At 41.7% G+C, this 22,285-nt stretch overlaps 1 protein-coding gene across 18 annotated transcripts in view; it reads left to right on the top strand.

The window, feature by feature from the left end:
* Positions 1-22,285, top strand: part of GPBP1 (GC-rich promoter binding protein 1) — an 89,695-nt gene that overhangs the window by 2,793 nt on the left and 64,617 nt on the right. For 4 of the 18 annotated variants that reach the window (XM_054685082.2, XM_054685078.2, XM_054685080.2 and 1 more), the window contains exon 3: positions 7,303-7,424. The exons of the other annotated variants lie outside the window; for them this stretch is intronic. The gene's annotated coding sequence lies outside the window, so the exon portion shown is untranslated. The remainder of the gene's footprint in view (positions 1-7,302; positions 7,425-22,285) is intronic. 18 annotated transcript variants of the gene reach the window in all.

The raw sequence follows: 22,285 nt of genomic DNA, 5'->3' as shown, positions 1-22,285 counted from the left end.
GTAATATTGCTTGGTTTCAGTTTCCTTGACAGTCTGAAAACAACTATTAACCATTGTCTGAGTAAACTGAAATTCAGAAAAAACGTTTAAGGCTTAGGAACTTTTCAGATTCAAACAGTCCTAAGCTACAAGTTTTTGCGCTTTTTAAGTAAAAAGCTAAATTCATATGGCCGGTATATATTGCCTTAGGCTTTGAAGATTCATTCACAGTGGTAGAAAGGTAGGAAAAAATGCAACAAATAATTCACCACGTGTCTTCCTAGCCAGTTTGTATTCTAAATGCGTGTGCCTTGATAGCCAGTTGACTTTGCAAATGTGAGTTTAGACTGCATTCCAAATGCAGTTTAGTGTTGCATTTGGAGTTACATAGTTTGGTTATATTACAGGTAGTAGTTCTTAATGTATTTCATGAACTAGCTTGTTTTAAGGCATAGCTGTTCCTAACATATTAATCCGTTATAGAAATTAAGTTTTTGAAATAGTTTTGTTGAAATGGTTTTGTATTTCAAATTATTTCTTTACTTTCAAAAAAAAAGGGTATTACCAGGACCAGAAGCTCAGAGGAACTGAGCAAGCTGAATTAAGAACCTTTAAAATAACTTAAGAAAATATGAGTATACATTTTTTTTTCCACTCAAGAGGTTATGCTGGCCTAAGTTTGTAAGCAAAGCTTTTTTTAAAAAAAGTTGTGAATTAATTGCTATAATAGAAATTGTTTTGACAGGTGAGAGAGTTATCTTTTAATGTTTGTATTTTTCAGGATTAAACGGTGTTTTTAGTTACCGTTAGTTACTACATTTAATTTTTCAGTGAATCATAGGCATTTAGTGTTTTTTAAAGAGATACACTAAAATTTAATTTTTTTCCTCTTTGACTGACAAAATTTAATTTTTAGGCAGTTAATATTAGTGAACACATGAGTATAACTAAAATTAGAGGGTATTTCAATTAATTGTCTTTCTGAGACGAAAGACTAATTTTTATTTGAGACCGAGTTTCGCTCTTGTTGCCCAGGATGGAGTACAATGGCATGATTTTGGCTCACTGCAGCCTCCGCCTCCCGGGTTCAAGCGATTCTCCTGCTTCAGCCTCCCAAGTAGCTGGGATTACAGGTGCCCGCCACCACGCTCGGCCAATTTTTTTTTTTTTTTTTTTTTTTTTTTAGTAGAGACCTGGGTTTTCGCCTTTTTGGTCAGGCTAGCCTCGAACTCTTGACCTCAGGTGATCCTTGCGCCTTGGCTTCCCAAAGTGCTGGGATTATAGGCCTGAGCCCACGCGCCCGGCTGAGATTGCAATTTTTGAACTCTTTACCAAGATGGCCTAACCTAATAACTTGTCAGTTGCTTATTTTGAACCAATTTTTTTTTTGCTTAAACTGTTGAATCTTGCTAGCTCCCCTAGAGTGAAAGTGGTAGTAAATGTAAAATAGAGTTTTTTTCTCTGAAATTGATATTAGTTCAGTGATTTCCTTTGTCATAATAGACTAGGTTATATGTGTTTTGTCTGTCAGACCTGTGTGTAGTAATTCTAGTTGAGTGTCTACCTTGATTTATAAAATCGGTGAGAACATTCCACACCCTTTCACTTGGGAGAGCATGTATTTTGTTCATTCCTCAATTCAATGACTTTTCAAGTTGCTTAACAATATGCATCTTAAATATGATTAAGTTGGAGTCAAACGATCATTCTTCTAGAAAACTACATAATATTTATTATTTGTGATTTTTTCTTTTTTTGAGACGGACTCTTGCTCTGTCGCGTGCCCAGGCTAGAGTGCAGTGGCGCAGTCTTGGCTCACTGCAACCTCCGCCTCCTGGGTTCAAGCGATTCTGCCTCAGCCTCCCAAGTAGCTTGGATTACAGGTGCCCGCCACCACGCCCAGCTAATTTTTTGTATTTTTAGTAGGGACAGGGTTTTACCATGTTGGTCAGGCTGGCCTTGAACTCCTGACCTCAGATGATTCACCTGCCTCCACTTCCCAAAGTGCTGGGATTACAGGCCTGAGCCACTGCGTCCAGCCTTGTTTTCTTCTAAATTGCCATTACTGATATTGTTACTCTAAGCAGTAGTGTTAGGATAAAGATTACTCCAGAGATCAGAGTTTTTAGCAATTAACTTTAATCTGTGAATAGTCTATAACATTTGTCAACTTTGCTTACAGCAGTTCTTCAAGGACAGATTTACTTGAACGTTTTGACAGATATTTTCAGTATTTTATTTTTCTGGAGATTGGAATAAATAGTTGCATCCGTTGGTAATTGGAACTATTGCTGGACTGCTGCTTTTCCCCAGAAGTTAACACCACTTTTCCTTTTATCTTTTCTACTCTTTATATTTTGCTTTTTTCTCCCTTTCTAAACTGTAGGTCTAAAAATAATAATCATAGTGGCTAGCATTTATAGATGATGATGGTGTCATATGTTTTGCTGTGTAATTTATGTGGCATATTTTAATTCTTAATCCCGTGAGGAAAGTACTATTATAGTCACTGTGGTACTGATGAGAAAATTAGGATTTAGGGAGGCTGAGACTGGGAGAAAGTTACTTTGTTAGAATTGTAATCTTGACCAAATAAATGTTCAAGCAGTCTGACTCCAGAGCACATACTCAGCACTATGCCATACTTACACTGCCTTCTTGGGGATTTTACTTTACTAATTCATTTATTTGAACATTATCTTTGATATTTTTTTCTTTTCATGTACTGCTTCTCTTTGGTTGATGTTGATTACAGACTGCTAATGGAGTTTGGAAATAAACTAAGAGATATTACTCTTTTGCTATTTGCAGTAACTATTTGGGTGATATCTTTGGTTAGCTAAAATTAATTGTGTGTGTGTGTCTGTGTGTGTTTGAGACAGGGTCTCGCTCTCTCACCCAGATTGGAGTGTAATGGCACGATTGTAGCTCAGGCAACCTCGAACTCCTGGGGTTAAGGGTTCCTCCTGCCTTGGCCTCTCAAAGTGCTGGGATTACAGGCCTAAACCACAGTGCCTGGCCTTGTATTTTTCTTTCACCCATAGCCTGTTTCCACAGGCATGGAGCTAAATGCATAGCTTTGTTTTACCTTGTCTTTTTTTTGTTGTTTTTTTGGGTTTTTTTGAGACAGAGTTTCGCACTTGTTCCGAGGGTGGAGTGCAATGGCGTGATCTTGGCTCACTGCAACCTCTGCCTCCCCGGTTCAAGCGATTCTCCTGCCCCTTCAGCCTCCTGAGTAGCTGGGATTACCCGCATGTGCCACCAGGCCTGGCTAATATTGTATTTTTAGAAGACGGGATTTCACCACGTTGGTCAGGCTGTTCTCAAACTCCTAACTTCAGATATCTGTCCACCTCTGCCTCCCAGTATGCTGGGATTATGGGTGAGAGCCACTGGGCCCGGCCCCTTGTCTCTTGTTTTTGAATTGAAATAGTTACATGGATTTTTGTGCTTGAAGCTGCTGATATGTTAAAATTGAGGAAGGGAGAAGTAATGGGGAAAGAACAGGAAGATGAGCAGGAAAAAAAAAACTGGGGAGAGTTACAAGAAAGGGGTAATTGAGGAGGACTTCTAATCTGAAAGTAAAATAAGCAAGTGAGGATAGAGTTTAAAACCAGGCCAGATTATTTAACTTTTTTTTCTGAGACGGAGTTTTGCTGTCACCCAGGCTGGAAAGCAGTGGCACAATCTCTGCTCACAGTGACATCCGCATCCCGGGTTCAAGTGATTCTTATGCCTCAGCCTCCCAAGTAGCTGAGATTACAGGTCCCCGCTGCCATGCCCAGCTAATTTTTTGTATTTTTTGTAGAGATGGGGTTTTGTCATGTTGGCCAGGCTGGTCTCGAACTCCTGACCTCAGGTCAGATGATCACCTGCCTCAGCCTCCCAAAGTGCTGGGATTATAGGCGTGAGCCACTGCACCTGGTCAGATTATTTAACTTTGTTTAACCAAACCATCTTTTCTGTTTCTTTTTTGATAAAAATGTTTATCAAATGTTTAGGTAACAACGTTTAGATCTATCAATGTTTAGGTAACATTTAGATCCAGGTAAGGTACTGATGTAGAAAAAGGGTCATGGCTGAGGGTTTGGAAGGGAACTTGGTTTAGGATATGGAATATCTAGAAAAATGCCTGTGTGACTGTATGTTCACCTAACTTTTTTTGGCCTTACTTTCTTCATTATACTGATGGAAATATATATGGAGGGTTTTTGTAAATTGTGAAGTGTGATACAGATGTAAAGATTTTTTGGGGGTTTTTTGTTTTGAGACAGAGTCTCGCTCTGTCACTCATGCTGGAGTGCAATGGCACAATCTCAGTTCATTGCAACCTCCGCCTCCCAGGTCCAAGCGATTTTCCTGCCTCAGCCTCTCAAGTAGCTGGGATTACTGGTGCCCACCACCACGCCCAGCTAATTTTTGAATTTTTAGTAGAGATGGGGTTTCCCCATGTTGGTCAGGCTGGTCTCCAACTCCTGATCTCAGGTGATCCACCCACCTCAACAAATTTAAATATGGCTTTAAAATACAATTTGAAAACTGAATTAAGAATTAAAGGGGGCCAGGTGCAGTGGCTCATGCCTGTAATCCCAACAGTTTGGGAGGCCAAGGCAGGAGGAACACTTGAGATTAGGAGTTCGAGACTAGCCTGAGAAACATAACAAGACTGTCTCTCTACAAAACATAAAAAAAATTAGCTGAGCATGGTGACAGGCGCCTGTAGTCCTAGCTACTTGGAAGGCTGAGGCAGGAGGACTGCTTGAGCCTAGGAAGTCGAGATGGCAGTGAGCGGTGATTGCACCACTGCACTCCAGCCTGGGTTGCAGAGTGACACCCTGCCTCAAAAATGAATAAGAATTAAAGAGATGAGGCCGGACACCTCGGTATTTTTGGCGCTGCAATCGCAACACTGCACTCCAGCTTGGGGTGACAAGACTGTGTCAAAAAAAAAAAAAAAAAAAAGAACCTCTGACATACAAAATACTATTTAAAAAAGGGGTGAGGGGGCAGGGCATGGTGGCTCATGCCTATTATCCTAATACTTTGGGAGCCTGAGGCACGAGGCTCACTGGAGCCCAGGAGTTTGAAACCAGCCTAGGGAACATTTAAAAAAAAGCGGGGGTGGGGGGTGGGGGGTGGGTGGGGCGGTGCGGGGGCAGGGAATACATCTCTTTTCAAACTCCTGACCTCAGGTGTTCTACACACCTCGGCCTCCCAAAGTGCTGGAATTACAGGTGTGAGCCACCATGCCAGGCTGAGACAGTGGTTTCTGAGAATTCTTTGAAATTGATAATTTTGTGGGCATTTCAGTGCATTTTTCTGGAAAGGTCCATTACCTTCAACAGAAATGTTGAAAAACAAAATGTTAGTGGTTACTGGTAAACTGTTTTGTGGTTGTGACTGTTTTTCAGTTTTTACCTGCTTGCTTTTCCCATTTTGTCAGCTGTCTCACCCATCACAATAGTTAACAGATTTGCTGTATAACCCTGCAAATAATTGCTAGTTTCTGCATCTTTTTATATACAAGATATGTCATTTAGTTTCTTGGTCTTTAGTTATTATTTTGTTCACAGCTTGGTGGGTGCAGTGCTTTTGGTCTTTCCATTTTCTTCCCTTTAATTATTTTATAAATTTTTTGAGACGGAGTCTCCCTCTTGCCCAGGCTGGAGTGCAGTGGCATGATCTTGGCTCACTTCAACCTCCACCTCCCAGGCTCAAGTGCTTCTTCTGCCTCAGCCTCCCTAGTAGCTGAGATTACAGGCACCTGCCATCAGGCCTGGCTAAGTTTTGTATTTTTAGTAGAGATGGGGTTTCACCATGTTGACCAGGCTGGTCTTGAACTCCTGACCTGAAGTGATCTGCCCACCTCAGCCTCCCAAAGTGCTGGGATTATAGCCATGAGCTTCTGTGCCTGGCCTTTTTTTGAGATGGAGTCTCACTCTGTCGCCCAGGCTGGGGTGCAGTGGCGCGATCTCGGTTCACTGCAACCTCCAACTCCCGGGTTCAAGTGATTCTTCTGCCTCAGCCTCCCGAGTAGCTGGGATTATAGGCGCCTGGCACCATACTTAGCTAATTTTTGTATTTTTAGTAGAGATGAGGTTTCACCATGTTGGCCAGGCTGGTCTTGAACTCCTGACCTCGTGATCCACCTGCCTCGGCCTCCCAAAGTGCTGGGATTACAGGCGTGAGCCACCGCACTCGGCTTCTTCTAATTCTTAATTATTTATTTTTGAGACAAAGTGTCACTCTGCCACCCAGGCTGGGGTGCAGTGGTGCAGTCACGGCTCACTGCCATCTCGACCTCCTAGGCTCAAGCAGTCCTCCTGCCTCAGCCTCCCAAGTAGCTGGGACTATAGGCGCATGTCACCATGCTCGGCTAATTTTTTTTGTTTTGTAGAGAGAGAGTCTTGTTATGTTTCCCAGGCTAGTCTCGAACTCCTAATCTCAAGTGTTCCTCCTGCCTTGGCCTCCCAAACTGTTGGGATTACAGGCATGAGCCACTGCGCCTGGCCCCCTTTAATTCTTAATCAGTTTTCAAATTATATTTTAAAGCCATATTTCAATTTTTTTCCTACACTTTTCATGCAAGAATAAATTTTGAAAACTCTTAGTTGCCAGGCATGGTGGCTCATGCCTGTAATCCCAGCACTTTGGGAGGCTGAAGCGGGTGGATCACCTGAGGTCAGGAGTTCAAGACCAGCCTGACCAACATGGCGAAACCCCGTCTCTAATAAAAATACAAAAAATTAGCTGGGCGTGGTGGCACATGCCTGTAATCCCAGCTACTTGAGAGGCTGAGGCAGGAGAATCGCTTGAACCCAGGAGGCAGAGGTTGCAGTGAGCCGAGATCATGCCATTGCACTCCAGCCTGGGTGACAAGAGTAAAAACTCTGTCTCTAAATAAATAAAAACATACATACATACAAACATACGTACAACTCTTAAGTTATCCTTTCTCCGAAACTGAGAATCTGGGCTTGGCTTGTGGCTCACACCTGTAATCCAGCACAGGAAATTTAGAAATTAGCCCAGGTCAGTAGTGAGCCTTGTAGTCCCAGCTACTTGGGAGGCTGAGGTGGGAGGATCACTTGAGTCCTGGAATTTAAGATGTCAGTGAGCTATGATTGTACCACTGCACTGTAGCCTATGCACCAAACAAGAACCCCCCCCATCTCAAAAAAAGAATTATGATGAAAGTGTAGTATAAGGGAAATACTAGTCTATGTTTTTGTATTAAAATTAACATTTCAAGAGTTGATAGCTAATATTTTTTAATACGGGGGGGATATGAATTTTTTTTTTTTTTTTTTTTTTTGGAGACAGGGTCTCACTCTATCACCCAGGCTGGAGGGCAGTGGTGCCATCACAGTTCGCTGCAGCCTCGACCTCCCAGACACAGGTTATCCTTTCTTTCACATCAGCCTTCTAAGTAGCTGGGACCACAGGTGAGTGCTGCCATGTCCAGCGAATTTTTTATTTTTTGTAGAGATGGGCTTCTGCCATGTCTCAGAATTTTGGAAGGCTGAGGCTGGTGGATCGCTTGAACCCAGGAATTTGAGACCAGCCTGGCCAACATGGTGAAACCCTGTCTTTACTAAAAATACAAAAATTAGCCGGGCGTGGTGGTGCGTACCTGTAATCCCAGCTACTTGGGAGGCTGAGGCAGGAGAATCACTTGAACCTGGGAGATGGAGGTTGCAGTGAGCCGAGATCGTGCCACTGCAGTCCAACCTGGGTGACAGATTGAGACACTGTCTCAAAGGGAAAAAAAATTAGGTTTATTGGGGTGTAATGTACATAACTTTGTTAGTCTGTTTTTGTGTTGCTTTGAAGAAACACCTGAGACTGGATAATTTATAGAGAAAAATGGTTTTATTGGCTCTTGGTTCAGCAGGCTGTGTAGGAATCTTGGTAGTGGCATCTGCTTGGCTTCTGGTGAGGCCTCAGGGAGCTTACAATAATGGCATAACTGGAGCAGGCATGTCACATGGCAAGAGGGAGCAAGAGTGAGGTGAGGGGGGAGGTGCCACACACTCTTTAAACAGCTCTCTGGTGAACTATCAGCAAGAACTCATCACCAAGGGGTTGGTGCTAAGCCCTTCAGTAGGGATCCGCTTGCACAATTCAACACCTGGCACTAGGTGCCGCCTTCAACATTGGGGATCACATTGGATATCTCATGGGACAGACATCCAAACTGCATCAATAACAAGAAAATTCTTTAAAGTGTATACAGTTGTGTAACTGCAGAATCAGAATATAGAATATTTTCATCACCCCAAAAAGTTACCTTGTGTCCTCACCCATCATCCTCAGTCCCTGTAAAGTCCCAGTCTGTTTAGTATCGAAGTCCTTTCCTATTGGGTATTTTCCGGAATGTCAAAGGAATTATACAGTGGATTGGCCTTTCATGCATGTTGTTTCATGTATTATAGTTGATGTTTTTATTTCATTTTATTTATTAACTCCCTGTGGGGACATCTTAGTTGATTTTTATTATTGCTAAATAGTATTCTCTTGTGTGGTTATACCACAATTTGTTTATCCGTTCTCTCGTTCAGAGACATTTTGTTTGTTTCCAGTTTTTGACTGTTGCAAATAAAGTGAATAGGAACACTTGTGCATAGGACTTGGTGTGGACTTAAATTTTCATTTCTCATATGAAAATCCCTAGCAGAACTGCCCGGGTCATGTGAATTGTGTGCCTTCCCACCAGCAATGGGTGTTAGTTGTTATCACCAGCCCTCTTTAAAATTTGTTTTTGGCAACCATCTTTGGTTAGGTCTTTTTTTTTTTTTTTTTTTTTTTTTTTAAAAAAAAGACAAGAGTTTCGCTCTTGTTGCCCAGGCTGGAGTGCAATGGGGCAATCTCGGCTCACTGCAACCTCCGCCTACCGGGTTTGAGTGATTCTCCTGTCTCAGTGTCTGAGTAGCTGGGATTACAGGCACATGCCACAATGCCCGGCTAATTTTTGTATTTTTAGTAGAAACGGGGTTTCATCATATTGGTCAGGTTGGTCTGGAACTCCTGACCTCAGATGATCCGCCCCCTTCAGCCTCCTGCAGTGTTGGGATTACAGGCGTGAGCCACTACGCCTGGCTAGTTATGTCTTTTAAATTTTAACCATTGTGTATAGTTGGAATTAGCATTATGTCTTTAATTTGCATTTCCCTAATAATGATAGCATCTTTCCGTGTGTTTTGGTGAAGTATCTGTTCAAATATTTTGCCTGTTTTAAAAAAAAAACTGGGGCCTGAGCACGGTGCCTCATGTCTGTAATGCCAGCACTTTGGGAGGCCGAGGTGGGCAGATCGCTTGAGCCCAGGAGTTCGAGACCAGCCTGGGCAACATGATGAAAACCTGTCTTTACAAAAAGTATAAAAGTAAGCCTGGCACAGTGGCGTGCCCCCTGCAGTCCCACCTACTGCAGAGGCTTGAGCCCAGGAGGTAGAGGTTGCAGCCTGGATGATGAGAGTGAACCTTATCTTAAAAAAAAAAAAAGCAAAAAAATTGGGTTGTCTTAACGAATTGTGAGAATTCTTCATGTATTTTGGATACATGTTTTGCAAATAATTTCTCTCAAGACTGTGGTTTGTTTTCATTTTCTTGATACAGTGTCTTTTGAAGAGCAAAAATTTTAAGTACTGAAATAAAATGCCTGGTGGCTCATGCCTTTAATCTCAGTACTTTAGGAGGCTGAGGCTGGAGAATCCTTTTACGCTGGAAGTTCAAGACCAGCCTGGGCAACATACTAAGACGCCTATTCTCCAAAAAATTTAAATTAAGTGGGCATGGTGGCATACCTCAGCTACTTGAGAGACCAAGGTGGCAGGTTTGCTTGAACCCAGGAGTTCAAGGCTGTAGTGAGCTATGATTGCGGCACTGCACTCTGGTCTGGGTGACAGAGCGGGACCTTGCCTCTTAAAAAAAAAAAATTTTTTTTTTTTTCTTTCATGGTTTGTGCTTTTGTGTCCTAAGAAATCATTGCCTAACCCAAGGTCATAGAGTTTTCTCCTGTCTTGTAGAAGTTGTGTAATTTCGTTCTTATCTTTTAGGTCTTTGATTCATTTTGAATTTTTTGCATGTGGTGCAATAAAAAGATGTTCACTTTTTGGGGGGTGGGGTACACAGGGTCTCACTCTGTCACCCAGGCTGGAGTGCAGTGGCGTAATTAACAGGTCTCTGCAGCTTTGACTTCTTGGGCTGGAACGATCCTCCCAAACCTCTTGAGTAGTTGAGACTACAGGTATGTGCCACCACACCTGGCTGATTTTTAAATTTTTTTGTGTGGAAACAGAGTCTCACTCTGTTGCCCAGAATGGTCTCAAATTACTGGACTCATGGGATCCTCCTGCATTGGCCTCCCAAAGTATTGGGATTACAGGCGAGAGCCGCTGTGACCACCCCTATTTTTTTTTCCATGTAAATGTCCAGTTGTGCAAGTTTCATTTGTTGAAAAGATTGTTTCCCATTGAATCACCTTGAAATTTCTGTGATGAAAATCAAATTATGTGTGTCTATTTCTGGACTCAGAGAAGTGTGTGTGTGTGTGTGTGTGTGTATGTATGTTTGTATGTATTATGCTAATTCCATGGAATGCTAGTCCATAAATAAAATAGTATTTGATTTTTTTTTTCTGCTTTAACATTGGATGTCTTACATTTTCTAAAATATTTTATAGGAAATTTGGAGCAACAGGGAAATTGTTTTTGTGGGTGTGTGAAGTAAGACCTGTTGCAAAATAACGTCATCTTGAATTTGTATGTCAATCTTCTTTTAAGTGGCTTGAAATGTTAGATATCTAATTCATACTTGAGCATACTTAGAAAATGACAACATTTCTATACTGGAAATGAGAAAGTAGGATGTAAAAGTATCAACTTATTTACTATGATATATTATCTCAACAGTGGATTTGGGACTCTTCTCTCTTGAGTGCTAATTATGTGCTAGAGATTTCCTTTGCCTCAGGAAATGTTTGAGTGCCTATGGTATCGTTGGTGCTGGGGATTTTCTAGTGAACAAGGCAAAAATGTAAGATTCCTCTGTCCATGAAGTTTGCAGTGAAGTTCTATGAATACAGAATAAAAAGAGTCCTTGAATTTGAATTATGGTTTCATGCCATCTGTTACATTATATAATAGCTATGTGATATTGGCCAACATAGTCTTTATGACAATTCTTGCTCTATAAAATAGTGCCTCACAGAGTTGTTGTTATTAAAGTCAAGTGAAATAATGAATGCTAAATGCTTTGAAATTGTAAAATAATTCAGACAGTGGTGTTGTGGCTGGTCACAGGTGATAGTGGTTGAAGACCATATCATATGATCAACCAGGAGGGAGAGATTATGAATTGGAGGACATAGGTAAGTATAAATTGAAGGGACAGAAGAAGCAGAAACCAGATATATGTATATATGTATAATGTATTTGTGTATATATAATATATATGTATATATGACATTTAAAATATTCAAGGCTGGGCTTGGTGGCTCATGCCTGTAATCTCAGCACTTTGGGAGGCTGAGGTGGGTGGATCACTTGAGGTCAGGAGTTTGAGACCAGCCTGGTCAACATAGTGAAACCCCATCTCTATCAAAAAATACAAAAATTAGCCGGGCGTGATTGTGCACGCCTGTAGTCCCAGCTACACAGGAGGCTAAGGCAAGAGAATCGCTTGATCTCAGGAAGTGGAAGTTGCAGTGAGCTGAGATCGCACCACTGCACTCTAGCCTGGGCGACAGAATGAGAGACTGTCTCAAAAAAAAAAAAAAAATTGTTGAAGCACATGCATTCCACTCTTGGGATAATACTTGTGTAATTTGTGGTATGATACCATAGCTTTAAAAGGTATATTTATGCAAATGATCTCAAGTTTAAATTTCCAGTTCAGATCTTCTCTCCATATTCCAGGCTTATAACTTAACTGCCGTCTTGACTTCTCTACATGTAAAATTTAACGTTCAATGCTACACTCAGGCTGGACATGGAGGCTCACGCCTGTAATCCCAGCATTTTGGAAAGCTGAGGCAGGTGGATTGCTCGGGAGTTTGCGACCAGCCTGGGCAGCATGGTGAAATCCTGTCTCTACTTAAAAAAAAAAAATACAGAAATTAGCTGGGCATGGTGGTGGGTGCCTGTAATCCCAGCTACTCGGGAGGCTGAGGCACGAGAATTGCTTAAACACGTCAGGCAGAGGTTGTAGTGAGCCGAGATCGTGGCACTGCACTCCAGCCTGGGCGACAGAGCGAGACATTGTCTCAAAAAAAATAAAAGGCAAGCTACAGTCTTACTTCCTAGCCCCATACTCTCTCTATTCTTTCTCATCTCAGTATGGCTCCACCAGCTACCTATTTATTCAGGCTAAAACACGTGGGAATCATCTTTGGCTTTCTTCTTTCCCCCCATCTAATCCATTAGCAAATTATGTGTTCTACCTTCAAAATCTCCTAAATGTATTCATTAATATCCCACTGCTACTAGACTTGTACAAGCCTCTGTCTGTCTGTCTGTCTGTCTTTCTTTCTTTGCGACGAAGTTTCACTCTTGTTGCCTAGGCTGGAGTATAGTGGTGTGATCTTGGCTCACTGCAACCTCTGCCTCCCAAGTAGCTGGGATTACAGGCATGCACCACCATACCCGGCTAATTTTTTTTTTGGAAGACAGTCTCGCTCTGTCCCCCAGGCTGGAATGTAGTGCCACTATCTCAGTTCACTGCAACTTCTGCTTCCCAGTTCAGGTCATTCTCATGCCTCAGTCTACTGAGTAGCTGGGATTACAGGTGCCTGCCACCGTGCCCAGCTAATTTTTGTATTTTTAGTAGAGACGGGGCTTTGTCATGTTGGCCAGGCTGGTCTTGACCTCCTGACTTCAGGTGATCTGCCCACCTAGGCCTCCCAAAGTGTTGGGATTATAGGCGTGAGCAACCATGCCCAGCCCAGCTAATTTTGTATTTTTAGTAGAGACAGGGTTTTACTATGTTGGACAGGCAGGTCTCGAACTCCTGGCCTGAGGTGATCCACCCACCTTGGCCTCCCAAAGTGCTGGGATTACAGGCCTGAGCCACTGCACTCGGCCCACTTTCTTTTTTCACTTGAACTACTGTGGTAGCCTTTTAACTTTATTCCTGTACCATTGTGTACTCTATTTCATTATTCACAGAGCAGAGTGATCCTTTAAAAATGATATTCAAGATTGTGTCATTATTGTGCTTAAAACCCTTTAATGTCTTTCCATTGGATCTAAAAATAACATGCATACTCTATAGCCTGCAAGGATCTGCATTGTTTATTTGTTCCCTCTCCTTGTCTGGAACCTTGCTTACTGTCTTACTGGCCCATTGGCCTTCTTTCTCTTACCTGAACACATGAGACATTTTTCTTTATATTTGTTCCCTCTTCTCTGTTCTTCCCTTGTCAGGTCAATTTTAGCTCAAACCTAACTTTCTCTGAAATTCTCTAACCATTTTGTGTAAAGTGGGCCACTCTATTCAATACTTTGATTTCTCTTATTATTCTATATTATTTCACTTAAAGCACAGCCTGTAATTATCTTGTTTACTCTGTGCCCGTCTTTATCACATAAGCTCTTTGAGAGCAGGGACCTTGTCTCATTTGTTTACTGTTGCAGTCTCAGTGCACTTATTTGCACAGTAAAAGAACTATTAACATCTATAAATAATTTAGCCTTACTTTTTTTTAGGGGGGGGGGATTGGGTGTATATGCTTGTTTTTATTATAGAGCTATTTTTAACTGCTTGGGGACTAGGTGGAATTTGTTATTGGATTATAGGAGGGTTGATTTGTTGTCATGTCATTTAGAAGCTGTTTTATCAGCTGGGCGTGGTGGCTCATACCTGTAATCCCAGCACTTTGGGAGGCCGAGGCAGGTGGATCACCTGAGGTCAGGAGTTCAAGACCAGCCTGGCCAACACGGTGAAACCCCATCTCTACTAAAAGTATAAAAATTAGCCAAGCGTGTTGGCACGCGCCTGTAATCTCAATTACTGGGAGGCTGAGGCGGGAGAACCACTTGAACCCAGGAGGTGGAGGTTGCAGTGAGCTGAGATCACGCCACTGCACTCCAGCCTGGGTGACAGAGCAAGACTCCATCTCAGTTAAAAAAAAAAAAAAGAAAAAAGCTATTTTATGTGTCTAGAATTAAATAAATTGTTATATGAGCTTTTTGTCTGCTAGATTCAAGACTGGCTTTGGATTTGCTGTTAGCTTTTTTTTTTTTTTTTTTTCCCCCTGAGACAAGGTCTTGCTCTGTCACCCAGGCTAGAGTGTGCTCCATGATCACAGCTCACTGCAGCCTTGACCTCCTGGGCTCAAGCAATCTTCCCACCTCAGCCTTCTGAGTAGCTGGGACTACAGGTACATACCACCATGTCTGGCTAATTTTTGTATTTTTTGGTAGAGACGGGGTTTTGCCATGTTGCCTAGAACTCTAGGCAAAACATGTTGCCTTGAACTCTAGGCAAAACATGTTGTCTTGAACTCTAGGCAAAACATATTGTCTTGAACTCTGGGGTTCAAGTGATCTGCCCGCCTTGGCCTCCCCAAGTGCTGGGGTTACAGGTGTGAGCCATTGTGCCTGGCTCCTCTTAGCTGTTTTTTTCTTTTCTTTTTTTTTTTAAGGCATTCTCCGTCACCCAGGCTGGAGTGCAGTGGCACAACCTTGGCTTACTGCAACCTCTGCCTCCTTGGTTCAAGTGATTCTTGTGCCTCAGCTCCCAAGTAGCTGGAATTACAGGCGCTTGCCATCATGACCAGCTAATTCAGCTAATTTTTGTATTTTTAGTAGAGGCGGGTTTCGCCATGTTGGCCAGGCTGGTCTTGAACTCCGGACCTTAAGTGATCCATCTGCTTCTGCTGTCCAAAGTGCTTGAATTACAGGTGTGAGCCGCCGTGCCCAGCCTTGCTCTTAGCTTTTTGAAGGGACTGCCTCATCTCATAAAGATTTGTTTACTGTGACCCTTGCCTTTAAAAATTTCCCCAATTTGAACTGTTGAGTCAGAAGCCTTGAAACCTAGGTAATTTTTGCTCTCAGGTTCAAAGAAACAAAATACATTTATCTTTAGGTTTTTTTTTTTGTTTGTTTGAGACCGAGTGTGACTCTATCACCAGGCTGGAGTGCAGTGGTGCGATCTCAGCTCACTGCAACCTCCGCCTCCTGGGTTCAAGTGATTCTCCTGCCTCAGCCTCCCGAGTAGCTGGGACTACAGATGCACATCACCACACACAGCTAATTTTTGTATTTTTAGTAGAGACGAGGTTTCACTGTGTTGGCCAGGATGGTCTCAATCTCTTGACCTCATGATCTGCCCGCCTCTGCCTCCCAAAGTGCTGGGATTACAGGCGTGAGCCACCACGCCGGCCTATCTAGGTTTTAAGGAGTGGCTTTGAAATATATGAGCAGAATTTAAGACTTATCATTTTTCAGAGATGAGACCATGATAGTTCATTTGTAGTGTGTCTTTGAGGAGGAAACTAATGCAGATAAATATCCACAGAGCTTTAATTATTTTTGGTGTTACAAAGTTTATCTGTGTGATCTTGTTTTCCTTCTATGTAAGAAAAACATGTTATATAGATCCCTTGCAAGGACCTTATTTACTGAAGCTCTTAGAAGGTTGCTAAACTTGAGGCTGTTTCAGGTGAGTATCCTCAGGAGAGTGTTGAAATTGTTTCTGGAACACTGGCTAGGTTGAAAACTACTTGAAAAATGCACTTACCTGAGCTGGGTGCCTTAATTTTTTTCTTTTAACTTGACTGGTAGTTTCACATTTCTATTAAGTACTTCCTGTTAAGTACTTCTGAGTACTTAATTTAAATGCTGAGAGGACAGTAGTCTGTTTGGGGATAGCGCTAGATTGCAGTGGTAGCTCAAATTGCTCATCTTTTACCTGTCTAGGTGATTGAGACCTGTATTTTGTACTTTTTGACACGGCAGTAGTGTAAGACAGTGCCTGAGTAAAACTTAAAATTTAGGAGTTGGCTGGGCACGGTGGCTCACGCCTGTAATCCCAGCACTTTGGGAGGCTGAGGTAGGTGGATCACCTGAGGTCAGGAGTTTGAGACCAGCCTGACCAACATGGAGAAACTCCGTCTCTACTAAAAATACAAAATTAGCCTGGCGTGATGGTGAATGGCTGTAATCCCAGCTACTCAGGAGGCTGAGGCAGGAGAACCGCTTGAACCTGGGAGGCGGAGGTTGCGGTGAGCTGCGATCACGCCATTGCACTCCAGTCTGGGCAACGAGAGCGAAACTCCGTCTCAAAAACAAAAAAAAAAAAATTAGGAGTTACTTACATGTCTATTACGAAGGCTAATGTTTTGTGTTAGGTAAGATCTCTGTCTGATGTATCCTATGTTACTTACAGTATGTATATGTATCCAGAGCAGTTAAGAGTTTCAGCTACTATTTGACCTTGGGAACTTTAAAATGGACTTCACATTTATATAAACACTTATTTTTCTTGTTTTGAAAAGAAGGTAACATCAACCTCCTGGAGATGGGATGAGGACTAAATGAGATGAATGTCAAAGAAACTGTTGGCCGGGCACGGTGACTCATGTCTGTAATCCCAGCACTTTGGGATGCCAAGGCGAGTGGATCCCCTAAGGTCAGGAGTTCAAGACCAGCCTGGCCAACATGGTGAAACCCTGTCTCGACTAAAAATACAAAAATTAGCTGGGCATGGTGGTGGGTGCCTGTAATCCCAGATACTCAGGAGGCTGAGGCAGGAGAATTGCTTGAACTGGGAGGCCGAGGTTGCAGTGAGCCGAGATCGAGCCCTTGTGCTCTCGCCTGGGTGACAAGAGTGAAACTCCATCTCAAAAAGAAACTGCCTAGGCCGAGTGCCGTGGCTTACTCCTGTAATCCAGCACTTTGGGAAGTCGAGGTAGGAGATCACTTGAGTTCAGGAATTTGAGACCAGCTTGGGCAACATGATGAAACCCCATCTCCACAAAAAAATACAAAAACGACCTGGGCATGGTGACTTGCGCCTGTAGTCCCACCTGCTTGAGGGGCTGAGGTGGGAAGATCGCTTGAGCCCAGGAGGTGGAGGTTGCAGTGAGCCAAGATCATGCCACTGCACTCAAGCTTGGGCAATAGAATGAGACCCTGTCTCAAAAAAAAAAAAAAAAAAACTATGAAAAGTATTCTGTCTTTGTTAGTGCTATCTGGTTCGTAGGATTAGGCGTGTTTAAAAAATTAAATTGTTGGAACTTGTTTCCTGTGCTTGGGATGATTGGTCTTCAGCCTAACTCAGTTTCAGAAAAAAAATGGATTAAGAGTTTAAGGATTTGAAAAAAACAAAACAGTTTATTCAGGAAACAGTAAAATTGAGTCAGACTAAAAAAGATTTAAAATTGTTTTGAATTTATGCACACAGATTACAAAAGGTGTACCACAAGAGGTTTAGAGGAAAGTCACCCCTTTAATCCTGTTTCTTAGCAGTTCCCCTCTGCGGAAACCACTGTTAGTTTCTTATGTATTTCAGAGATGTATATAAAACCACATTCTTTTGCTTTCTAATACAAGTAGTAGCATCATGTCTACCCTGCTCTACAGTCTTTTTTTACTTAATGAACTTAGAACATTATTCCATATTAGTATGTGTAAAGTTACCTCATTCTTTTTATTGGCTGCATGCTAGTATAACTAGACCTCTATTGATGTATATTAGCCTGTTTCTTGTTTTTGTTTCTTTTTTGCTATTATGAGTAGCGCTAGTGAATAGTTCTCGTAAATATAAGGCAAATTCCTGTAAGTGAATTTCTGAGTGTAATTTGAGATAATGCCCAGTTGTTCTCCATAGAGGTGTACCAATGTATATTTCTAGTGCTAATGAGGTGTATCAGACCTTTTTGTTTGGCATTTTTGCCTTGTGTAAAAAAAAAATATATTTCTACTTATGGATGAATAATAGTTACACATATTTAAGGAGCACATATTTTGATACAAGCATACAGTGTGTAATGATCAAATCAGGGTAGTGGGAATATCACTTCAAGCATTCATAATTTTTTATATTAGGAACATTCCAACTCCATTTTAGTTATCTTGAAATATATAATTATTGTTAACTGTAGTTGCCCTGTTGTGCTACCAAATATTAGATCTTATTCCTTCTATTTTTGTACCAACTAACCTCCCGCTCTTTATCTCCCCAACCTTCCCACTCCCCAGCCTCTAGTAACCATTATTCTCCTCTATCTGTGAGTTCATTTTGACCTCCCACATAAGAGAATGTGGCAGTATTTGTTTTTCTGTGCCTGGGTTATTTCATTTAACATACTGTCCTCTGGTTCCATCCTTGTTGTTGCAAACGACAGGATTTTGTTCTTTTTTTATGAGTGAATAATATTCCATAGCCATATACATACCATGTTTTCTATATCCATTCATTCGTTGATTGGCAGTAAGGTTGATTCCATATCTTGGCTGTTGTAAATATTACTGCAGTAAACATAGGAATACAGATATCTTTTCCATATACTGATTTCCTTTGTTTTGGATATATACCCAGCAGTGGGCTTGCTGGATCATATGGCAGCTCTGATTTTAGGTTTTTAAGGATGGGTTTTTTTTTTCGCAATGAGAGTAAAAATTTTCCATGTATAAGATCAGTGTCTTTGAACTTTGTTTATATCCTTTGCCCATTTTTCTATTGAGTTCTTTTTTCTTTTTGAGACAGGGTTTATTGCCCAGGCTAGAGTGCAGTGGCATGATCACAGCTCACTGCAGCTTTGATCTCCCGGGCCCAAGTGGTCCTCCCATGTCAGCCTCTTCAGTAGCTGGGACTAGAGGCACATGACATCATGCCTGGCTAATTTCTTGTATATTTTGTGGAGATGGAGTCTTCCTATTTTGCCCAGGCTGGTCTCCAGGTCCTGGGCATAAATGGTCTTTCTGCCTTGACTTCCCAAAGTGTATCACGTCTGGCCTAGAAATTTTATTCTTAACATTTTGTTTAATTAATTACTTTCTAATTCTAGGAAGTTGATTAGCCTGGGACATGCAAATTATAAAGCCTATTTTGTTGTAGTTAGCGAAGTTGTAGTTTTAAAACTGAATTCTGTACCATAATGTAGATGAAAAAAGACTGGAATAAGATGTATTTGCTTGTATTTGAAGCCATTAGGAGCTAGCTGTGATGACTTAGGCACAACCTCTTTAAGCCCGAAGGTTTTTTATTTGCGAAATGAATATTAAAATACGTTTTTTGGCTGGGCGCAGTGGCTCGTGAGCGCCTGTAATCCCAACACTTTGGGAGGCTGAGGCAGGCGGATCACCTGAGGTCAGGAGTTCATGACCCTCCTGGCCAATGTGATGAAACCCCGTCTCTACTAAAAATACAAAAATTACCTGGGCGTGGTGGCGTGCGCCTGTAGTCCCAGCTACTCTGGAGGCTGAGGCAGAAGAATCACCTGAACTAGAGAGGCGGAGATTGTAGTGAGCTGAGATCGTGCCACTGCACTCCAGCCTGGGTGACAGAGTGAAACTCCATCTCAAAAAAAAAAAAAAAAAAAAAAAAAAAATTTTTTTTTTTTTGTTTGCAAGGGTTAAGATATGTAAAAGTCAATATGATATCTGCACATAGGCTCTCAGTATTTCCTTTTCCATATGATGGTTACTTCTTGTCAGTGTTTTCTATCTCTGCCTACTTTCAGTTTTTAAAGTCGAGATTTATTGTTTTATTTTCTTAATATTTTGTAGAGCCATGGACTCTCTTTTGGGCCAGGCTGGTCTCGAAGTCCTGGCCTCAAGTGATCCTCCTGTCTTAACTTCCCCAGAAGTGCTGAGATTACAGGTATAAGCCACCATGCCTGGTCTCAGAGTCAAGACTTCTTTCGACTGTTCTTTACTGATGTGGAGTTTCAACACCAAGTAACCAGTTATGGAATTAATTTGTTATCAAATTCATAGTAGAGAAATTTAATCTGGTGGATTTCACATTTGGTAATTTCAGGATAAGCATTACCTTAGTGCACCTTTGTTTTCCCCTGTTTTGTGTTGTGTAGCATCAGATGCTATAAATGGCAAATAACCACTGAACAAATTTGCTTTCATGGTGCTAAAAGGACGAGGATTTAAATAAAATTGTCATCATCTATTTATTTATTTATTTATTTATTTATTTTTGGAGACAAGGTCTCGCTCTGTCTTCCAGGCTGGAGTGATAAAGTGGAACAATCGGCTCACTGCAACCTCGACTTGCTGGGCTCAAGCCATTGTCCTGCCTCAGCCCCCCAAGTAGCTGGGACCACAGGTGTGTGCCACCATGCCTGGCTAATTGTTTTGAATTTTATTTTATTATCATTATTATTATTTTTGAGATGGAGTCTTGCTGTGTTGCCCAGGCTGGAGTTCAGTGGCACGATCTTGGCTCACTGTAACCTCTGCCTCCTGGGTTCATGCGATTCTCCCGCCTCAGCTTTCCAAGTAGCCGGGATTACAGGAGTGCACCACCATACCTGGCTAATTTTTTTATTTTTAGTAGAGATGGGATTTCACCATGTTGGCCAGGCTGGTCTTGAACTCCTGGCCTCAAGTGATTCGCCTGCCTCAGCCTCCCACAGTGCTGGGATATAGGCGTGAGCCATCACGCCCGACCTGTTTTGAATTTTAGTAGAGACAGAGTTTTCACTATGTTGCCCAGGCTGATCTTAAATTCCTGACCTCAAGTGATCCTCCTGCCTGGCCATCACATCTAGGCCATTTTTTTAAAAAAAAAGTAATTTATATAGTAGTTTACAGTTTACAAGGCTTTCCTACACATTGTCCTCCTCCATTTGAGGAGAAGAATCATTATAGAATCTTTATTTCCATGCTCAGAGCAGGAACTCTCCTGAGCAGTCCCTAGGCTTCCCAAAATTGTAAAGAATATCATTTTGCTTTTTTTTTTTTTTTTTGGACAGTCTCGCTCCGTCGCTCATGCTGGAGTGTGCATTGGTGCGATCTTAGCTCACTGCAACCTCCGCCTCCTGGTTCAAGCAGTTCTCCTGCCTCAGCCTCCCAAGTAGCTGGGATTACAGGTGCCTGCCACCATGCCCAGCTAAGTTTTTGTATTTTTAGTAGAGATGGGGTTTTGCCATGTTGGCCAGGCTGGTCTAGAACTCCTGACCTCAGGTAATCCACCCACGTCAGCCTCTCAAAGTGCTGGGATTACAGGCGGGAGCCATCGCGCCTGGCCTGCTTCAATTTTTTTTGCTTGGTGTCATGTTTTTCTTCATTTGCAGGCAGGTGTTGTTTTCTTTCTAGAAGTTGTTCTTTGTCCTTGGTTCTGAAAAATTCATTTATCTTGCTAGTTATTTCTTAAATTCTTTGTTTCCTTTTTATTCATAGTTTTTTTAAATGATCTCTTTCATTTGCTACTTTGCTTAAAATGTTTGATGATTATTAGTTCATATTTAAGAATGAGGCAATAAAAAGTTGTTTGAGAGTTAGGTGTATGTGAGCAGTGCTTATTGAACGGCTGTCAATGTTCTAGGACCCTGAAAAGCCAAATATCTTTTGGTGCCAGAACCCATATTAGCTCCTTATTTGTGTTTGAGAGAATCTACCTTTCCTTTTTGTTTCGGTGTCGTTGTTATGTTTATGTGTTTGCTTATATTCATGTAGACAACTGTGCATTCAAATTTTTCAGCTACTTCTTTTCAATCTCATTTCCCACTCTGCCCTCCTTTGTATCTGTAGTTTTGCAGTCCTAAATCATTTCAGCATTCTAGGGAGCAGATCAGCTTCCCACTGTATTCTACCTTCCACATGTATTCTAGGCCTTGGCTTTCATTGTCTAGTTTCATCAGTTATTATGCTTTCATTTATGTCATTCCAAAAATTTCATGAAGTGGCTCATGGCCTTTTCATTATCACAGTTTATTCCTTTATTATTCTGTAACTCCTTTGTTTTGCTTTTTTAATAGGATCTTTGAAGTCAGGATGCCATCATGAACTTGAAATCCTGTTGTATTTGTAATGGGTACTAATGAACCGAATAAACAAGCTCAGTATCTTGTGTAAATCGAGTATTTTTATATTTCTATTATGGTAGTGGTTATCATAGTTTTCTTAGTTTTCTATAGTTCTTTATAAATATTTATTAGGCCGGGCGCAGTCACACCTGTAATCTCAGCATTTTGGGAGGCTGAGACTGGCGGATTGCTTGAGGTCAGGAGTTGGAGACCAGCCTGGCCAACATGGTACAACCTTGTCTCTATTAAAAATACAAACATTAGCCGAGCATGGTGGCGCATGCCTGTAATCCAGCTACTCGGGAGGCTGAGGTGGGAGAA

This window comes from Pan troglodytes, chromosome 4 (genome assembly GCF_028858775.2).
Source record: "Pan troglodytes isolate AG18354 chromosome 4, NHGRI_mPanTro3-v2.0_pri, whole genome shotgun sequence".
NCBI classification, from domain to species: Eukaryota; Metazoa; Chordata; class Mammalia; order Primates; family Hominidae; genus Pan; species Pan troglodytes.
Note: the sequence above shows the minus strand (reverse complement) of the source record. Positions and strands in the feature narration are given on the sequence as shown.